The sequence below is a fragment of the Ictalurus punctatus genome, chromosome 12 (assembly GCF_001660625.3).
Source record: "Ictalurus punctatus breed USDA103 chromosome 12, Coco_2.0, whole genome shotgun sequence".
Lineage (NCBI taxonomy): Eukaryota > Metazoa > Chordata > Actinopteri > Siluriformes > Ictaluridae > Ictalurus > Ictalurus punctatus.
Window position 1 is genome coordinate 1,935,013 of NC_030427.2, and position 18,310 is coordinate 1,953,322.

The 18,310-nt window shown below is 47.0% G+C and overlaps 1 long non-coding RNA gene and 2 other non-coding genes across 3 annotated transcripts; all 3 read right to left on the reverse strand.

The window, feature by feature from the left end:
• LOC108261764 (uncharacterized) lies at positions 1–1,122 on the reverse strand. The gene is made up of 4 exons (XR_001811643.3): positions 947–1,122; positions 604–680; positions 372–409; positions 1–285 (listed from the first exon to the last, which is right to left on the reverse strand). It is a non-coding gene; the product is annotated as an uncharacterized LOC108261764 (long non-coding RNA).
• A 15,585-nt stretch (positions 1,123–16,707) lies between these two features.
• Positions 16,708–16,789, reverse strand: trnas-gcu (transfer RNA serine (anticodon GCU)). Its single transcript has one exon. It is a non-coding gene; the product is annotated as a tRNA-Ser (tRNA).
• Positions 16,790–17,293: 504 nt separating this feature from the next.
• On the reverse strand, positions 17,294–17,375 carry trnal-uag (transfer RNA leucine (anticodon UAG)). Its single transcript has one exon. It is a non-coding gene; the product is annotated as a tRNA-Leu (tRNA).
• Positions 17,376–18,310: the final 935 nt, after the last annotated feature.

The following is an 18,310-nucleotide window of genomic DNA, read 5'->3' on the forward strand; positions in this document are numbered from 1 at the left end:
GGACGAGTGGGTGGGCTTATTGACGAGCGGGCGGTCTGTGGACGAGTGGGTGGGCTTATTGACGAGCGGGCGGTCTGTGGACGAGTGGGTGGGCTTATTGGTGAGTGGGCGGGTCTGCTGCCGTGTCTACAGACAGGAGGGTGGTGCAGGTAGCATGTTTGATGTGAGGTTGAATGTAACAGCTCACCTCCGCCCCCACTCTGCTCATGAGGGATTACAAATGCTCAATGCTATGAGGAATAACACCACGCAGCTGATCAGAGAAATCCGTCAGCTCGTTCGGCCCTAAAACACACACACACACAGGGTTTCATTAGCACTGTACACTAACATGCTGACGGATACTCAGTGTGTGTGTGTATAAAACTCACCCAGCATGGGAAAGGTCTTCCCTGAACCCGTCTGTCCACTGCATCAGCGGGAAAATAAGGAGGAAAAAGATCAATCACTCTAACACCGGATTTAGTTTGATATATATATATATATATATATATATATATATATATATATATATATATATATATATATATATATAGTTTTGAAGCTGACTGATCATTGTGAGTTAAGAAACTGCATGTTGTTCTGTACAGTCTGGAGACTCACTATGCGAATATCGTGCCATTGTAACCATGCGTGCACGACTCCACAATGTTTTTAGAGACTAAGGAGAACATGTATTCCTGCAGGACAGATAAAAACACACACAGCAGTTAAAACAGTTTACTCTTAAAAAAAAGCCCTAAAAACACAAAAACATGATAAAGCTGAAGGTTTAAATAAACCACAATAATACTAATAAAACCTTTAAGACCATAAACGTTGAATCTCTTTTGGTGAATCAAACTTACTGAACTCGCCGGTATGATTCACTTCAGTGAGTTGACTCTTTTAAACTATTTGTTGTAGGTATTTTGTTTGATTTACTCTTCGCTTACGCTCCTCTCACCTGAGTCGTGTCCATGTCCGCCACGTGATCTTAGGTGAAGTTTCGCGGCTTGGATTTGGAGTTCAGACGCAGCGTGTGTTCCGAGGTCACCGTCAAACATAAATCCTGGTCTCTGTCTGTCCTCAGCCGGCCTTGGGTCAAAGGTCGCACGTGGACGTACACCTTAATTGATTCTTCATCGCTGTTATTGAAGAAGATAAAAAAAATATTTTTAAAAAAAGACACATTTATTTTCAAGATTAACCAAAGAAGAGACAAATGTGCAATATGCACGTTTCAGACAAACTGACTTTCACATTTCACCAAGTCATTGAGCTAAAGATAAAGTTTAACATTTTTCTAGAGTTCTGTTTTTATATAAAGAAACACAACTGTTCAAGAAATGATTCACTGATTCAATCCTCTGAACTGACTGATTTAGTGATTCATTGAAATGGTTCAAGTTCAGCCCTTTAGCCATTTCCAAACGAGATTTTGTGCGCATCGCTTTTTTTTGTGTCCCTCAAATCTTTGTGTTATGGGACAATGAAATGAAACTTGCCAGCCAGCTGTTATTTTAATTCCACAAATAATTGCAATTGTATGAAAAATCAGAAGGTCTGGGCAATATGACAAAAACATATATCGCGATACTTCTATGATACACGATGCGTACCTCGATATACAATTTAGCTAACAAACTGTCTGCAAAAAACAGCAGTAAAATAAAAATAAAAAAGTTTTCTTTAATATAGACAGAGAAGAGTAAGTGTTTTTTTATTACATCAAATAAACAGCATCTATTCAGTACCGTTTAATTTGTAATAATCAAAAACATTTAAAAAATACATCGGCGTACCAACAATCTCTCAGAAAAGTGTATTGCGTAATCATCTATCACGATACAGATATTATATTGATTTAATCGCCCAGTGCTAGACGGAATGGAGCAGGTGCTCGTCTGATAGGACACCAAGTAACGGTGACACCCACGGGTCTGCGAGAGACCGTGCAGACACTTTACAGAAAGTCACGGCCCGCGTGTTTGAGATGTTGTCATGCCCACCAGCGGTTCCCTGATTTCTTTATTTTTTTGCGTGAATGACATTTTCCCACAATGTTTGAATTATCCACATAGAATTTATGCGCTCAAGTGAAACGAAAAAAAAAGGAAATGAAAAAGATTGTGTCGACGTGGGGAATTTTATCGATAGTCTGCATTTCTATCAGCAATAACGTTAAATATTTCAACGCTCTAAACCTTTCTTCAGAAAAATAAGAAGTCGTCCTTGGATGGAAAGATTAGTAACGTGTGAAACTTCTTGACGCGTCTGATTTACTGATTCACTGAGTCAGTTCACTGAACTGTTTGATTCCCTAAAAGTTCTTTATCTAATCTTGTATCAGCTAATTTCACTCCCCTTATCTTAAAGGTTAAATCCAACATTCAGAGTTGGGGTAACCGCCCCCTTTCTCTAATTGGCAGGGTCAATGTTATTAAAATGAATAGATTACCGAAGTTTCTTTTCTTATTTCAGGCTTGGGAAAGCTTGTTTTCAAACAATCCACATCAGAGAGGAATGATTTCTAGGATTTATGATTTTATTCTGGCGTTAGGTAGTGAGGCGAGTACCAAAATTAAGAATGCCTGGGAAAAGGAGTTAGGAATACAGATAAGTGAGGAGTGTTGGGAACGTGCTATAGGGAGGATACAGTCTACCACTTCTCGTCTTGGACTTATACAGTTCAAGGTTTTACACAGAATCCATTTATTTTATCACCCTTTATTCTTTCTTATTATTCTTATTATTATTGTAGTATTCATATTAGCATAAGATTAGGAAATGATTTCTAAAAACTCTCAGTCACACCTTCATGCTAACTCTGTACATGATGTCAGGTTCACTGCTCCTCTCTCTCTGTAGATACTTACAGGGATCCTCGACTTTAAGTCTTTTTATTGCAAAAGCAGCTGCTACAATAATAATTATGTGCAGATGGAAAAAAAGTATTAGGCTAAGTAAATGCTCTGAGTTTTTGACATGTATATGTATTTCATCAACACTGCTACGAGCTTATTTTTTCCCTGTAACACTAATATAGCCTTATTCTCTGTTTACTCAGCAAGACTATAACTTTATTCTCAGTTCCTCTCCTTAATTTCAGTCACTTCCTCACTGAAACCTATAATCAGAATAACTCCAAAGCTCAGGACCCAAGTCTCTACTCTAAATCATGTGTCTAGAACACAGGCTCTGAACTCTTATCTAACACATTTGGTGTTTTATCTGCTCTAAAGCACCCACCTCAGCTCGTGCAGGCCGCTTAATTAGCTGATGACTTGAATCAGGTGAGTTTGGTGCAGGTTCTAATTGAACATCCTCAGGAGTGTAAAGAAGCTGTTGTGGATAAAAAAATGTCATAAAATAAACATAAGGGAGACCTAGCATCCAGCAAAAGGGAGAAGAAGAAAAGACGGGCACCTAGACACATAGAAGCGGGATTAGGCGGACATTGACAAATTGGAATTACACTTTAAAGATCTTTAAGAGCAGTAGTAGTCAAAAAAGCCAAAAAGAGGTATACGAGCTGAGCTGAGGAGGGCTAATACACACACACACACACACACACACACTCGTACAGTCAAGGGCAAGTCAAGTAGACACAACATACACACATGAATAACTTTAATAATATCTTATAGTAATAGAGAAACTCTATAAAAAAAAAACAGAATAGTAGGATATGCAGGACAGTAGAACTGTAATGATTTTAAGAAGTTGGAAGTACAGTAAACCGCTTTTCAAGTAGTATAAATATATATAAAATAAGAAATATAGTGCAAATATGAAAATAAATTATAAACTAGAAATACAGGAAAATGTAAACCTACTCATGACTCAAATGGTGAGGGTTCTTGGCTCGCAAGGAAGGCCTTAATTTAAAGAAAGAACCATGAAGAGAGCCAGTTATAAGGGTGGCTGGGTCAAACTGCCCCCCCTCTCGAGATAACGATAAGACCAAGGTCCCTCCCAGTTGTTTAGTCGTCTTGTCTACGTCATTTTATTTCCCTAGGTAATTGAGAATTCTGGTTTCTGACGCCCTAAGGTAAATAAGAATTCTGGTTTCTGACCCCCTAAGGTAACTGAGAATTCTGGTTTCTGATGCCCTAGGTAACTGAAAACTCTGGGTTTTTATTTTCTGGGTTATTAGAAATGCCTGGGTTCTGATTTTATGTGTAAATTAAAACCCCTGGTTTCAATTCTATGTGTAAGTGAAATAGGCCTTTTCTGGAACATAAGAGTAAGGTAAATGAGCTCTTTTTTTAACCCTATTGGTAGTGAGATCATAGTCTTCTTGAAACATATGGGTTATCTAGTGTGTAAATACAGTATAAATACTGGAGCTTAAGCTCAGGGTATAGGGATCACTTTTGAGAATTCTCATCGGTGTGGATCTCGTATGGTGGAATGGAACAATAAAGGTGGACCCTTGCTTCTTCTCACTCACGGCTGGTGTATTTTTTCTATCTCCAACTGGGCTCAGAGGTAGATGTGAGTATTGGCTTCTAAGTTGAGTTTTAAATGTTTTTGGGTAATAGGCTAAATTTGAGCCAACAAAGCCTCTCTCTAATATCTTTCTTACCGGTTCAACTCCAACTTCAGCACCACCCCAAGAAAGTGTTGTGGATAAAAAATGTCATAAAATAAACATAAGGGAGAAGAAGGAAAAACGGGCAGATAGTGGACTGGTTTGTGGAGGCAGGGAAAGAAGAGAAGGAGAAGGATAGGCGGCAGAGAGAACGAAAAGAGGCGGTGATACGGAAGAAAGAAGAAAGGGAAGCAAGCCTAGGAAAAAAGATAAAAGAAGCCATTCAGGAGGAATTGGCCGAGGCCCCGCCCTCATATAATCCTCAGTACCGCCCTCCAGTGAGACCTGTCGGAAGTGCCCCACCCGCCGGGCTCTACATGATGCAAGACCTGGAAGACAGAGAAGATGAATGGAAGGAAACTGAGGTGGACATAAAGGGAACATTCACCGGATACCAAAGAATGAGGCATCGCATGCGGGAGGATGAAGAACGTATCAAAATGGACGAAGGAGCTGCCGGATACGAGGATAGAACCCCGGTCGAGAGCGAAAGCCCACGGCTGGACCTCCCACAGGTAGGCAACAAGGAGAGGGACAGGGAACTACAGGAGTATATGAAAAACTGGACCCGCACTCCGGGGTGGCCGGAGCACAGGGAGATTCCCCCCAGCACTAGCACCCCGAGGCCAGGGTCACGGCCGATGGTGCACAAGCACAAAGACAAGGAACTGGAGGAAATACAGGAGCAGGAGGGGCATGGGACCAGGGGCAATCAAGAAAGTTGTCGGAGCGAGAGAGGGCACGAGGGTGGAAACGGAGCACGAGGGGCTCCACATACTAAAGGAGGAGGAAAAAGTGAGCCGAGAGACAATGTGGGGCGGATGGTCCGTATAGAGGGGGATGTGGTGCTCTCCCCATATGCTGTCGAGGAGGATAAGGAATTGGAGGGCAGGATTCGACGGCTAGAGGACGGGATATCATACGGCGTGGGTAAAATGGATGAATTGAAAAATCTCGCAGGTCAAGCATTCCAGATGGCGACTGCTGTGAAAAATAAGTATGCGCACAAGCCGCGTTTGGGAGAGTCAAAATCACAAAGGTCGGGAAGAGCACTGAACCAGTCAGCAGGAAAACATGTGAAAAGCCTGAGTAAGGCCTCAAAAGTCCTAATATATCACCAGCAGAAGAAGAAGCAAGTAAGTTCAGACATGGAACTGGACGACCAAGTGGGGACTGAGAGCGAGGGGGCTGAAACAGACAACGAAGGAAAAGTTGAACAAGACGTCAATGAGGAGGAGGACTTGGACGATTTGAAGCTTAGAGGAGCTAGAACACTACGGAACAGGGAAAGCCTGAGGCCCCCAGTGAGATTCGAACCTGGTGTCACAGCGTGCTTGGCGCATGCCCGCTCCCAGTCGGAGCCCAGCCTTACTCAGATGCCCCTCATGGTTAAAGGAAAAGCCCTACATTATGCACCCTGGAGTTTCATGGACCTAACGGGCCTGATCCAACGATTACCCAACATGTGTGAAGGGGGGCAGAAATGGATTACACAGTTTGAGGAAAAAACATCAGGACAGCACCTGGTGATAGGCGATATCAAAGCCATTCTCTGCCAAACAGTGGGCAAGGGACGGGCTGAAGAAATTTTCAATGGGGCAGAACACAGGGATTTGATAGACGACCCCAAGGCTGATGCCATCCCGTTTGGCCTATACCGGCAAGAAATATGGGATGCTGTGAGGAGTATGTATCCGGCTAAGATGGACCCTGGGAAGCTTGAAAATATAAAACTGAAAGACGAAGAAAACGTGATAACCTTCATACAAAAGTTTCAAGATAAATGGAGGGATGAAACGGGTGCCAAATGGGACGATTCAGTGGCAAGTGTGGGACTGTTCAAACTGCTATTGAAGAAGGCTCTCCCTGGGGAGGTACAGAAGAAGTTAGAGGAAGTGGTGGGGCTCAACGCAATGGAATGGGCTTCATTTCTGGCACATGTGACCCATCACGTGGAGCAACACAGGAAGCTGAAAAAAGAAGCTAAAGATGCCACTGAAACCCTAATGAGCCAACTCTATAAAGCACAGCTCGGCGAACTGACCAGGACTAAACAGGAAGAGAAGGAACGGAGGAGGGAACACATTAAACAAGCGGCAGTGATGGTGCCCCATACACAAGCGTCAGCCCCAGCACAGGCTGACCCTATGCTGTTGGCCAATGGATACCAGGCCCACCCACAACAGCAAGTCCCACACATAACTACTATGCTGCACCCCGACCAGATGGATTACATATATCATATGAGGGCCCCCATGCACCCGGGAATGCCACCTGCCTGGGGGAGGGGACGAGGATACGGACGGGGTCGAGTTTTGCCAAGGCCAAATATGGCAACTGAAGGGTGTTGGGGATGCGGTGATCCTAGCCACTTCAGGAGAAATTGTCCACGTGTCCCACGACCAACTTGGGGAGACCGCGTGGATAGGGCTGAAAGAAGAGGTCAGGTGCTTGGACCGAGAGCACCGGAGAGCTATGGAATGCCACCTCGGTGCCAACCGCTACCCCCAGTACCCCAAGGTGGCCCCATGTATGGCCCCTATGGGGAGCCGGGACCCAGCCAGAGTTGAGGAGGCCGAGAGAAGCCCGGGGGGGAGCTCATGCAGTCCGTCACCACACTGCATCCAGAACAAGAGCCAACTGTTACAGTGACGATCGGAAACACCTTGCAAGCACCTTTTATGATCGACACTGGAGCTACATATTCAAGTATAGGGAAAGAAGGTTCACAGCTCCCCCTCACCTGTAAGGCTATTCAAACTATGGGCTTCTCAGGAAAAATACAGACCTTACGATTCACCGAGCCTCAAGAACTATCTCTGGATGGTGTGACAATACAAGCACCACTGTTATATTCGCCAGGAGCGCCTGTTAACTTACTGGGACGTGATGCCCTGTGTAAGTTGGGAGCTCAGATACAGTGCGAAGCGACTGGGATTTGGGTGACGTTCCCCAAATCAATATCCACACAATTCTTACTGTTGCACGAGCCACCTAGCACCGCCCGTAATGTGAGGATGGTATACTGGCTAGAGATGTCCGATCCAGCTAACTCGGAACTCTGGCACAGATACGCAGAATGGAAACCATGGTTACAGTACATGCGGCCCGATTGCACCGAAGTGGAGGCCCCTTTATATTGCACTATTAAAAATGATGACGGTGGACGAGACCAGGAATATGCTCAGCTTTGGGAGGACATGGAACAGGGACAAGTAATGGACATTAAAACCATGGAAATAATAAGCGGCCCACAGGGAGTGGCGGCTATTATAAAGCTCCCAGATAGAATCGCTAACTGGTATCAGCTGGAAGGGACAGCGCCCCATGTCACACTCATGGTCACCAAAGGCCTGGAACGGGAAGAGGTAGAGCCAATGATAGGGCAGGCAAAAGAAGTACAAGAGTGGAAGCCAACTACCAATCCATCCTTGCACAAGTCGCCTGATGGAAAGTTTGTGCGAATCTCAGTAACAGCAGTTGATACCGCCGTGGCCACTAGTGTCTGCATATGCACGAACACGGACCGGAGTGGTTTACAAATGGCAGTTAAGGCAGCAAAAGATCAGGACAATGAGGAAATACTGAAAACTATTCCAGAACAGCTATGGACAAAACATCCGACCGACGTAGGGTTGGTTAAATCCGCCGACCTAGCTCAGATTAAGGTAAAAGAGAATGCAAGGTTGCCCTACCAGAAACAGTATCCGTTGTCAGTGCAAGCTAGAGAAGGCATACGGCCCACAATACACGGATTGGTAGAGGCCGGAGTTCTAATCTCCACGCGAAGTCAGTGCAATACCCCCATTTTTCCAGTTAGAAAACCTGACTCAGAGAAGTGGAGGCTAGTACATGATTTGCGTGCTATTAATCAAATTGTGATACCGGAAACACCAGTAGTGCCAGACCCACACACCCTATTGTCGAACATTCCAGAAGGGACCAAATGGTATACTGTCATAGATTTATGCTCAGCATTTTTTAGCGTGCCACTGCACCCAGACTCACAGCATTTGTTTGCTTTCACATACGAAGGGCAGCAGTACACATACACTAGACTTCCGCAGGGATACTGTGAAAGCCCATCCATATTTAATCAGGTACTGGCTCAAGACCTCTCAGCCCTGGAGTGCCGTAGCACCATCTTGCAATATGTCGACGACCTTTTGATTTGTAGTGCGTCTAAAGAGCAATGCCAGCACGACTCTCTAAAGGTTCTAAGAATGTTGGCCGAAAATGGCCACAAAGTAAGTAAAGAAAAGTTGCAATTTTGTAGACAAAAGGTGGAATACCTAGGTCGTGTGTTAGAGGGAGAAAGCCGTACTATAGCACCAAAGCATGTAGAGGCCATACGCAAGGCCCCACAGCCAACCACCGTGCGACAGATGTTGGCATTTCTAGGAATGGCGGGGTTCAGTCGTCCATGGATATGTGAGTTCGCGCTAAGGGTCCAACCATTACGGGATATGATTAAGGCAGCAGACCAATCACAGCCAAATGCCCCCCTCGTCTGGACTCCTGAAGCTCTAGCTGCACTCGCAGATATTAAAATGGCCTTAATGACCGCTCCTGCATTGGCTAACCCAGATTATAGCAAACCTTTTCACCTCTATGTATCCGAAAGAAAGGGGTACGCATCGGCCGTCCTAACTCAGCAGCAACAAGGGATGGGAAAACAGGCCATCTCCTATTACAGCACGGCTCTTGATAACGTGGAAAAAGGGATGCCCCCCTGTTATCGGTCTTTGGCAGCGGCCGCATTTGCATATCAGAAAGCGTCCTCAATCACCATGGGGCACCCAGTTACATTATATACGACCTATGCACTGCATGCGCTCCTAACGAGTCAGACCTTTGTGATAACGAACTCCCGTCGAACAGGATATGACTCCATTCTGTCAGCCCCGGAGCTCACCATAGAACGGTGCACCACGGTGAATCCGGCCGATAAACTGGTAACCCCGATAGATGGTGTACCCCATGAGTGCGTAGCAGTATCAGAGATATTTTTGAAAGCGCGTTCAGATTTGGAGAACTGCCCTATTGATAATGCTAAGCATACGTATTTTGTGGACGGTTCCTGTTATCGTACTAATACGGGCAATAAGGCTGGGTTGGCAGTAGTAGAAGCACGACGAAACCCGGCGACGTTTGAGGTAGTGATGAGTGTTCCGCTCCCCCAACCCTGCTCGGCCCAGCTAGCTGAACTACGGGCGTTGACAGCTGCATGTAATTTGGGCCGTAATGAGAGTTGCAATATATATACGGACTCAGCCTATGCTCATGGAGTCTGCCATGTGTTTGGACCAATCTGGGCTCAAAGGGGATTCCAGCGGGCAGATGGGACCGCCGTGACCCACGGGGAGGCGATTTCAGATTTACTATATGCTATGACATTGCCCGCAAAATTAGCTGTAGTGAAATGCAGGGCACATAGGACCGATGACTCCTTTATCACTAAAGGAAACTCACTGGCGGATGAGGCAGCTAAGAAAGCTGCCGTAGGACCGGGGCAGATGATGGCCCTAACTCAGCCTGGGGAAAGTCCGATGCGGCATCCGCAGGTAGACAATGTGGCCCACTTGGTGGAGCTGCAGAACACCGCAGGTGTGGCTGAAGTATCGGCGTGGATAAAACGGGGGGCGAGAAAAGAGGCGGGTACTGGATTGTGGCGCAGCATAGAAGGATTGTGTATAGCCCCAGCCAGTTACCTCCCGCTCTTGATCAAAGAAGCCCATGGCTTGGATCATGCCCATAGAACCGAAACTATCCGAAAAATCCGTCAGGAATGGTGGTCCCCATTTCTGGCCAGTATGGTGGACTATGCTTTGAATAGATGTGAAGTGTGTATCAAGAACAATGTGTGAAAGAACTTCACTGCTCCTTTAGGACATATTCCCCCGCCGACAGGGCCATTCCGGCATATAATGATGGATTATGTAGACATGGGAGCAGACAACCGGAAAGAAGGGAAGCGCTACATTCTAGTAGTAGTAGACCGCTTCAGCAGGTGGGTGGAAGCAACTGCAACTTCCAAGGAAGATGCAAGGACCGCGGCTAAATTTTTATGTCGCGAAGTCATTCCCCGGTTCGGTATTCCAGATTTTCTGAGTTCGGACAACGGTACCCACTTTGTGAATAACGTCATTGACAATGTGGCATCTGCCTTGGGGATAGATCATAAGCTAGGATGTGTGTATCATCCTCAATCCCAGGGCATGGTAGAACGAGTGAATGGTACCCTAGTTAATAAACTGGCAAAAATATGCGAGAGCTCTCGCCTGAACTGGGTACAGGCCTTACCACTGGCCTTGATGAAGATGCGTTCTCAGACCAATCGTATGACGCACTTGACTCCTCATGAAATGCTTACTGGGCGCCCAATGCCTATGGCATTCACCCGAGGTCCATACACAGGGCCGTCTTTGGCACAATTGGAGGACGAAATGCAGGATTATGTGCGAACCCTCACCAAAATCCATAGACATTTGTATTCACAGGTTCGTGAGGCAGTCCATGGAGAGAGCGAGGTACGGGAGGACGTGCGCCTAGTGGCACCGGGGGACCAGGTATACATTTGTGTTTTCAAGAGAAAGAGCCCCCTTGCGGGACGTCGGGAAGGACCATTCACCGTGGTCGCTGCAACCCCCACGGCTGTGAAAGTAGAGGGGAGGAATTACTGGTATCACTTGAACCACTGCAGCAGCGCCGAACCAGGTAAGGGACCGCTACTGCAAGACACTACCGACGAACAACCATCGACCTCAAGACTAGACAGTACAAGGAAGCCCACTGGGGCAGTGGTGTTCACTGATAGTGACAGTGATTCGGGTGCATCCCTGAGCCCTGCCTACAGCACTCGAGCCCAGAACAAGCGGCGAGCTGTGGAAAAACTCGATAGACTGTCTCAGTCTGATGCCAGTAGCCTCACCGTTCTCACGCCCCAAATAGAAGTGACGGGTGTAGTTATCTGCCCACAGGAAGTTGTAACCCCAGCAACGGAGGATTTTCTGTCTACATTCGCCACTCTCTGTCAGGACCTTGACGACACCGCTTTGCCTCTGAGCCTAATCAACTCAGATACGCTACAGTCTCTAGCAGCACAGTTGAACTTACCCGAGCTTACTCCTGAACGTCAGTCTCCGCATGAATCCTTGCGCACTCCCCTACTCCCGGTTCCGGAGGGGACCGGTGGAACAAGCTCCACAGAATAGTAGCACGTATGTGGGTAAACTGATTTTTACAGCAGGGCTAATAGTACTCTTTTTCCTTTTCTACGACCCAATGTTTAAAAGAAATGCCCTGGATTCCTATCATACATTACACCCACTAGCGACTGCTACTTCCCGCACAGCCCTCTATCCTCGTATTAGGCGTGTTCGATCCTGGATGGCCCCTGGCTCCACTATAGGTTCCCGTAGCTCGATGTGCGCGTTAGCTCTCCTTAGACTCGCCCATGAAGAGTCCCTGATTGGGAGAAGTCCCTATTTGGCCTCATTCACTTTCTCCCCAGCTCGGTCTGTGGAGATTCGCGTAGGACATCTTAGAATTACTGGTAGGGCACGGACGAGTAGGTGCTCCTTCGAGCTGCCCACGATTGGCCCCCTGTGGCTACCGTTCCTTTGCTCGGCTACGGCATGTTCTTACAATGATAGTACAGGGTCACCCTTCGCATCCCGGGCTCTCCACCCCCTCCTCATTGCCCCGATGTCAACTCCGCTCGCACATAAATTAATGAAATTACAATATTATTCAATCTCTACCGCTAACACTTCGCTCACGGAGGAGCAGAGTAACATGTACATGGCATGGATGATCCACACTGCTCGATCTGTGACGGATCGCTCGTGTCTCGTATGTCATGATCGTAGCCTCACCCCCCATTTTATGCTGCCTATGGGGAACCTCAAAGAATGTCTCACCAACCCCTATTCTGTTGATTTTTTGTGTCCTACTGTGTGCCTCCTTGGGGCCCTTTCGGCTGATTTTGGCCCATCGTGGATGCACAATGCAAGCTCCTCATGCCTGTTTCACCCTGTAACCACTCAAGTGTCGACTTTTGTCCGCGTCCAACCATCTCTGCCCTCGTTCTTTCCCATCTGCCTCTGCTCCTCTGTTGGCGTATATCCTGTGGGAAATATGTCTGCCCGATGTAATGTCTCCCTGCTCGCTAATGATTTGCAAATTGAAACCCCCTCTGTTTGTGATTCACCCCCATGCACCCCCAACGTGGTAATTCCCCTACCTGATCTTAGTGGTGGTACTGTTCCCCTTGCGGATGTGTTCTGGTTTTGCGGGGGCCAACGTGTACGCCAGACCTTGCCTGCGGAGTGGCAGGGATGCTGCGCCCCGGTTAGGTTGGATGGTAAGACCCGTGTTTTGTTGGTGGCTGACCGACCGTCATCCGGCCGGTCCCGTTCACGCCGCGACGTGGCCCAATGGACTCAGTATGTCCGTGACGCTGATGCAGCGAACTATTCTGACTGGGCTGCTGATGAGACCGTCCATCTTGACTTTGGGGGTACCCCCGTTGGCGTTCCTGCTCGCTACAGAGCCATGGAGGCCGTTGGCAGTGGTGTAGCGTCTATTTTGCTCCCGGCCGTGCAGATCAACCGCAACGTGGCATGGATTAATTACATGTGGTACAACGAACAACGCTTCATTAACTACTCACTGAGTGCTCTCGGACTGGTCCGTGATCAGCTCCATGCCACTTCCCTCATGGCTGCTCAGAACCGTTTTGTCCTGGACCAGATGCGGGCCCCGGAGGAAGGTGTCTGTACAATGATTGGTCCCGAGTGCTGTGCTGCAATCCCTTTGCACACTGGTTCTGAGGGAGCCCTCTCCAAGGTCCTGGGCCAACTACAAGCCCTCCAGATGGAGCAAGCAGCTAACTCCGGCTTTGGGTCTAGTCTCCGCCTCCCGCCGTGGCTCTCCTGGTTTCTTTCTGGAGATTGGACTGCTACCCTGACCCGCTTGGGAGCGTCCCTGTTCGTCCTCCTTCTCCTTATGGCTCTGGTGGCCTGCTGTGTGATCCCCTGCGCACGGCGGATGGTGATGTCCCCAGCCTCCTTTTCTGGCCAGTATGTTGTTAAGGGTGAGGCGTTACCGCCTCAACGGGGGGTGGTGATTGAGACCATGCGACGGGGGTCAATGAGCAGCGACAGCAGCGACAGACAGGGGTCAATGAGCAGTGACAGCAGCAACACCAGCGTCTACGAGAACATGAGACAGGACATGAGCCAGGACTGATGGGAAAGGGGGCGCAAGGACCCGTTTGTACAAGGTAGTGGCAAGGTAATGGGCCTATCCGAGACAAACGGGACCTATTGGTGTTTTCTATATGTTCATTTGTGTTGCAGATCTACTGAACCCTGAGGGGTGAGAAGAAGATGTGATGATCCATACCCTGGGTGTAAGTGCTAGCCTAACCTCTCCCCAAAGGGTGGTTCTCTACAGTACGTAAAGTGCTTGAGCCGAAGACAACTGGAATACAGAGGGATACTGCCGATAGAGACTGTTATGCCGAGTGTTATAAAATATGTATGTATGTATGACATGTAATGTGATGGGCAAAAAAGTGTGACGCAATCAGGCACAAAAAAGTATAATGGTGCTGCTGAGCACATGGTGCTGGCAGGGTGGGAATTTTTCCTCGTAAGAGGTTTTTTCGCCCACCCCTGACTGCGAAAGACTGGGGTTTGGTTTTTGAGGGGAAGCAAGAATCTGCAGGTCCCGACAAATACAAAACTGTGGGCTGACAGGCCTAGTTGAGAAAGATAGGGACGTGTAGATCAAGTAGTTAGTTACTGTAGTGTACTCATACGTATGGCAGTAGTAGTAGTAATAAATGATTAGGGGAACTCAGTTAATCTTATAATCGATGTAGGCAAACAAACGTATAATCAAGGTAGTTAAATTCGAAATGAGATATATATATACATAGTTAAAAGGAGAAGTAAGTTAAGGGTTAAGAGTTATGGCTAGGTACATCTACACATGTCCGGCGCAAAGTGGATGTAGGGGGGTCCTAAGGCCCATTCTCCAGCTGCCAATCTACTATGAGACCCCAGGGCGCACAACACTAGCACGTCTCCCACCAGGTCTACAAAACCTCCTCAGCTCCTGTTCGGATCAGTGTTGCGTAGAAGTGGTTAATGTAAGGGACCCATTGGATTACGGGGACGACGGGCGCAGGGATTATGGCCTTGTTAGAGTAATCCTCCGACAGCTAGCGGGGGACGGCCATGGGGTGCAGCAGAACCAGTTCCTCCACAGATACCCGCTTAATTAAGGTAGTGTATGAGGCTTCACAGCCTCAGAGGGGGAAATGTTGTGGATAAAAAAGGTCATAAAATAAACATAAGGGAGAAGAAGGAAAAACGGGCACCTTGACACGTAGAAGCGGGATTAGGCGGACATTGACAGATTGGAATTACGAGCAATTTAAGATCAGTAATAGTCAAAAAAGTCAAAAAGAAGTGTACGAGCTAAGGAGTGCTAAAAACACACACACACACACACTCGTACAGTCAAGGGCGGGCAAGTAGACACAACATACATACACACACACTCTCTCTTCCTCATACACACACATGAATAACTTTAATAATATCTTATAGTAATAGAGAAACTCTATAAAAAACAGAATAGTAGGATATGCAGGACAGTAGAACTGTAATGATATTAAGAAGTTGGAAGTACAGTAAACCGCTTTTCAAGTAGTATAAATATATATAAACTAAGAAATATAGTGCAAATATGAAAATAAATTATAAATGAGAAGTACGGGAAAAAAAGGAAAATATAACTTACTCATGATTCAGATGGTGAAGATTCTCGTCTCGCAAGGAAAGCCTTAATTTTTAGAGAACCATGAAGAAAGCCAGTTATAAGGGTGGCTGCCCCCCCCCCCCCCCTCGAGATAACGATAAGACCAAGGTCCCTCCCGGTTGTGTTGTTTAGTCGTCTTGCTTACGTCATTTTTATTACCTAGGGAAATGGGAATCATGGTTTCTGAAGACCTAGGTAAGGGAGAACCCTGGTTTTTGAAGACCTAGGTAAAAGAGAACCCTGGTTTTTGAAAACCTAGGTAAATAGAAACACTGGGTTTTTGTTTCCTGGGTTGTTGGAAATGCCTGGGTTCTGATTTTATGTGTAAAGTAAAACCCCTGGTTTCAATTCTATGTGTAAGTGAAATAGGCCTTTTCTGGAAACCTATGGGTTATCTAGTGTGTAAATACAGTATAAATACTGGAGCTTAAGCTCAGGGTAGGGGGGATCACTTCTGAGAATTCTCATCGGTGTGGATCTCGTGTGGTGGAATGGAACAATAAAGCTGGACCCTTGCTTCTTCTCACTCACGGCTGGTGTATTTTTTCTATCTCCAACTGGTCTCAGAGGTAGATGTGAGTATTGGCTTCTAAGTTGAATTTTAAATGTTTTTGGGTAATAGGCTAAATTCGAGCCAACACCCTCACAAACTTCCTTTTTTCATACCATGATACACTTCCACAAACATGTGTTGTGAAGATCAGACTTTGATAGATCCCCGTTCTTCAAATAAGACAGGGTGCTCACTCACACCTGATTGTCATCCCGTTGATTGAAAACACCTGACCCTAATTTCCCCTTCAGACTAACTGCTCATGCAGACGCCAACAGTGTCTGCACCATGCACGCTTCCTTTACAGAATGCGCTTAAGCAAGGTCTTTACAAGAAAAATAGGGTCCAAACCCACATGGGCTGTGCACAGCAGATAGGCAGCTCATCACCTTAACCTCTTGCTGACATAGCTCACGCGTATGAAATTACATCCCGGTGTGCGGAGCAAAAAAGAGGTTTCGGTGCAGGTTCTTTGCCCCTGTCGTCTGGACTGCGGAATGCGTTCTGCGTTGACTGACCTCCAGAGACGCAAGAGCCTTACAGCAGCTGTGGCCAAAAAGCATTGAAATACAGCTCACGGTCGCGAAACACGTAGCCACAGTGCTAGCTCTTCACATTTCTCCACCCTCTCTAGTGCCAGCTCAGGGACCTGTACAAAGCTTCCCGGTTGCAGGCCTTGTAGGTGTGAGACAGACTGCAACAAAGCCAGACATTGCTGGAAAGAGGAGGCAAAGTGAGAAGCTTGCGACAAGGATGGGATTCGAACCCACGCGTGCAGAGCACAACGGATTAGCAGTCCATCGCCTTACCCTCTCGGCCACCTCGTCCGAGGCCCGCCCCGTTTAACGAAAACTATGCAAATGAGGGTTTCGTGTTCGCCGACTAGATGACTGCTTCTCAAATAGATTTGATTCAAGTCTTGGAGTATGAGCTGTGCCGTCATATAAACTGAAGGGTGACGATGCGGCAAGACGGCCCAACGGTCTCACAGAACGGGACAACTCCATAGTCGAGCCGTCGCAATGCAATCCAATCCTTGGGCGGCTAGGTACGGACTACCTATGGACTGCCCGTCCCAGCGAGTTAAATTTATTTGGAAAATGTAACTTTTACCCGTGACCCTGAGTAGGATTATGCGGTATAGAGGATGGATGGATGGAAATGTAACTTTTATCCTTACCTGGATATACGCAACGACTGTGGAAAAGGGGGGCATGAATTGCGACGTTCGTGAGGCAGCATGCTACGTGGTGTATAGCATGAAAGCGTGGGAGGAAAACCTGCGCAAAGCCTTTGGAGACGAGACATCACCCACCGTAAGCTAACGACCGTGGCAGCGGTGGGATTTGAACCCGCGCCCCCGAAGAGACTGGAGCCTAAAGCCAGCGCCTTGGACCACTCGGCCACGCTACCCGCAGGCCGGCGTGGTGGTAAACCCGTTCGTGGTAAGAAGGTGACCGGGTCATTCCGCCGGACAACAAGAAATCTGGCATGGGCGCGACAAATGGGCTGTTGTGAGACTCAAGTGCCTTTCGCTTAACCGGCCCTGGCGGAGACATCTAACCATTTCCAGCTGAAGACAGAGCTAAGGCCTGGTCTTTTGGACGCGATTCGTCTAGGCTTAAGACCCCATGCTCCACGGTCACATCGGTAGTGTTTGCGGAAGAGCTCTTCTGCCATGACCTTACATCCCACTTACAGTGGTGCTTGAAAGTTTGTGAACCCTTTAGAGCTTTCTATACATCTTCATTACCGGGACCTAAAACATCGTAAGATTTTCACACAAGCATCAAAAGTAGATAAAGAGAACCTAATTACAGAAACCAGACAAAAACATTACAGATGGTCAGTTATTTATTGATGAAAATGATCCAGTATTGCATACCTGTGAGTGGCAAAAGTATGTGAACCTTTGCTTTCAGTATCTGGTGTGACCTCGGTGTGCAGCAACCACTGCAAACAAACGTTTCCGGTAACTGTTGGACAGTCCTGCACGTCAGCTTGCAGGAATTTTAGCCCATCCCTCATTACAGTACAGTTTCATCTCTAGGATGTGGGTGGGTTTCCTCACATGAGCTGCTTGCTTCAGGTCCTTCCGCAGCATTTCTACTGGATCAAGGTCAGGACCTTGACTTGGCCATTCCAAAACATTGACTTTATTCTTCTTTAACCATCCTTTGGTAGAACGACTTGTGTGCTTAGGGTTGTTGTCTTGCTGCGCGGCCCACTTTCCTCTTGAGATCCAGTTTACGGACAGATGTGCTGACATTTTCTTTTAGAATTTGCTGGTATTATTCAGAATGCATTGTTCCATCAATGATGGCAAGCCGTCCTGGCCCAGATGCAGC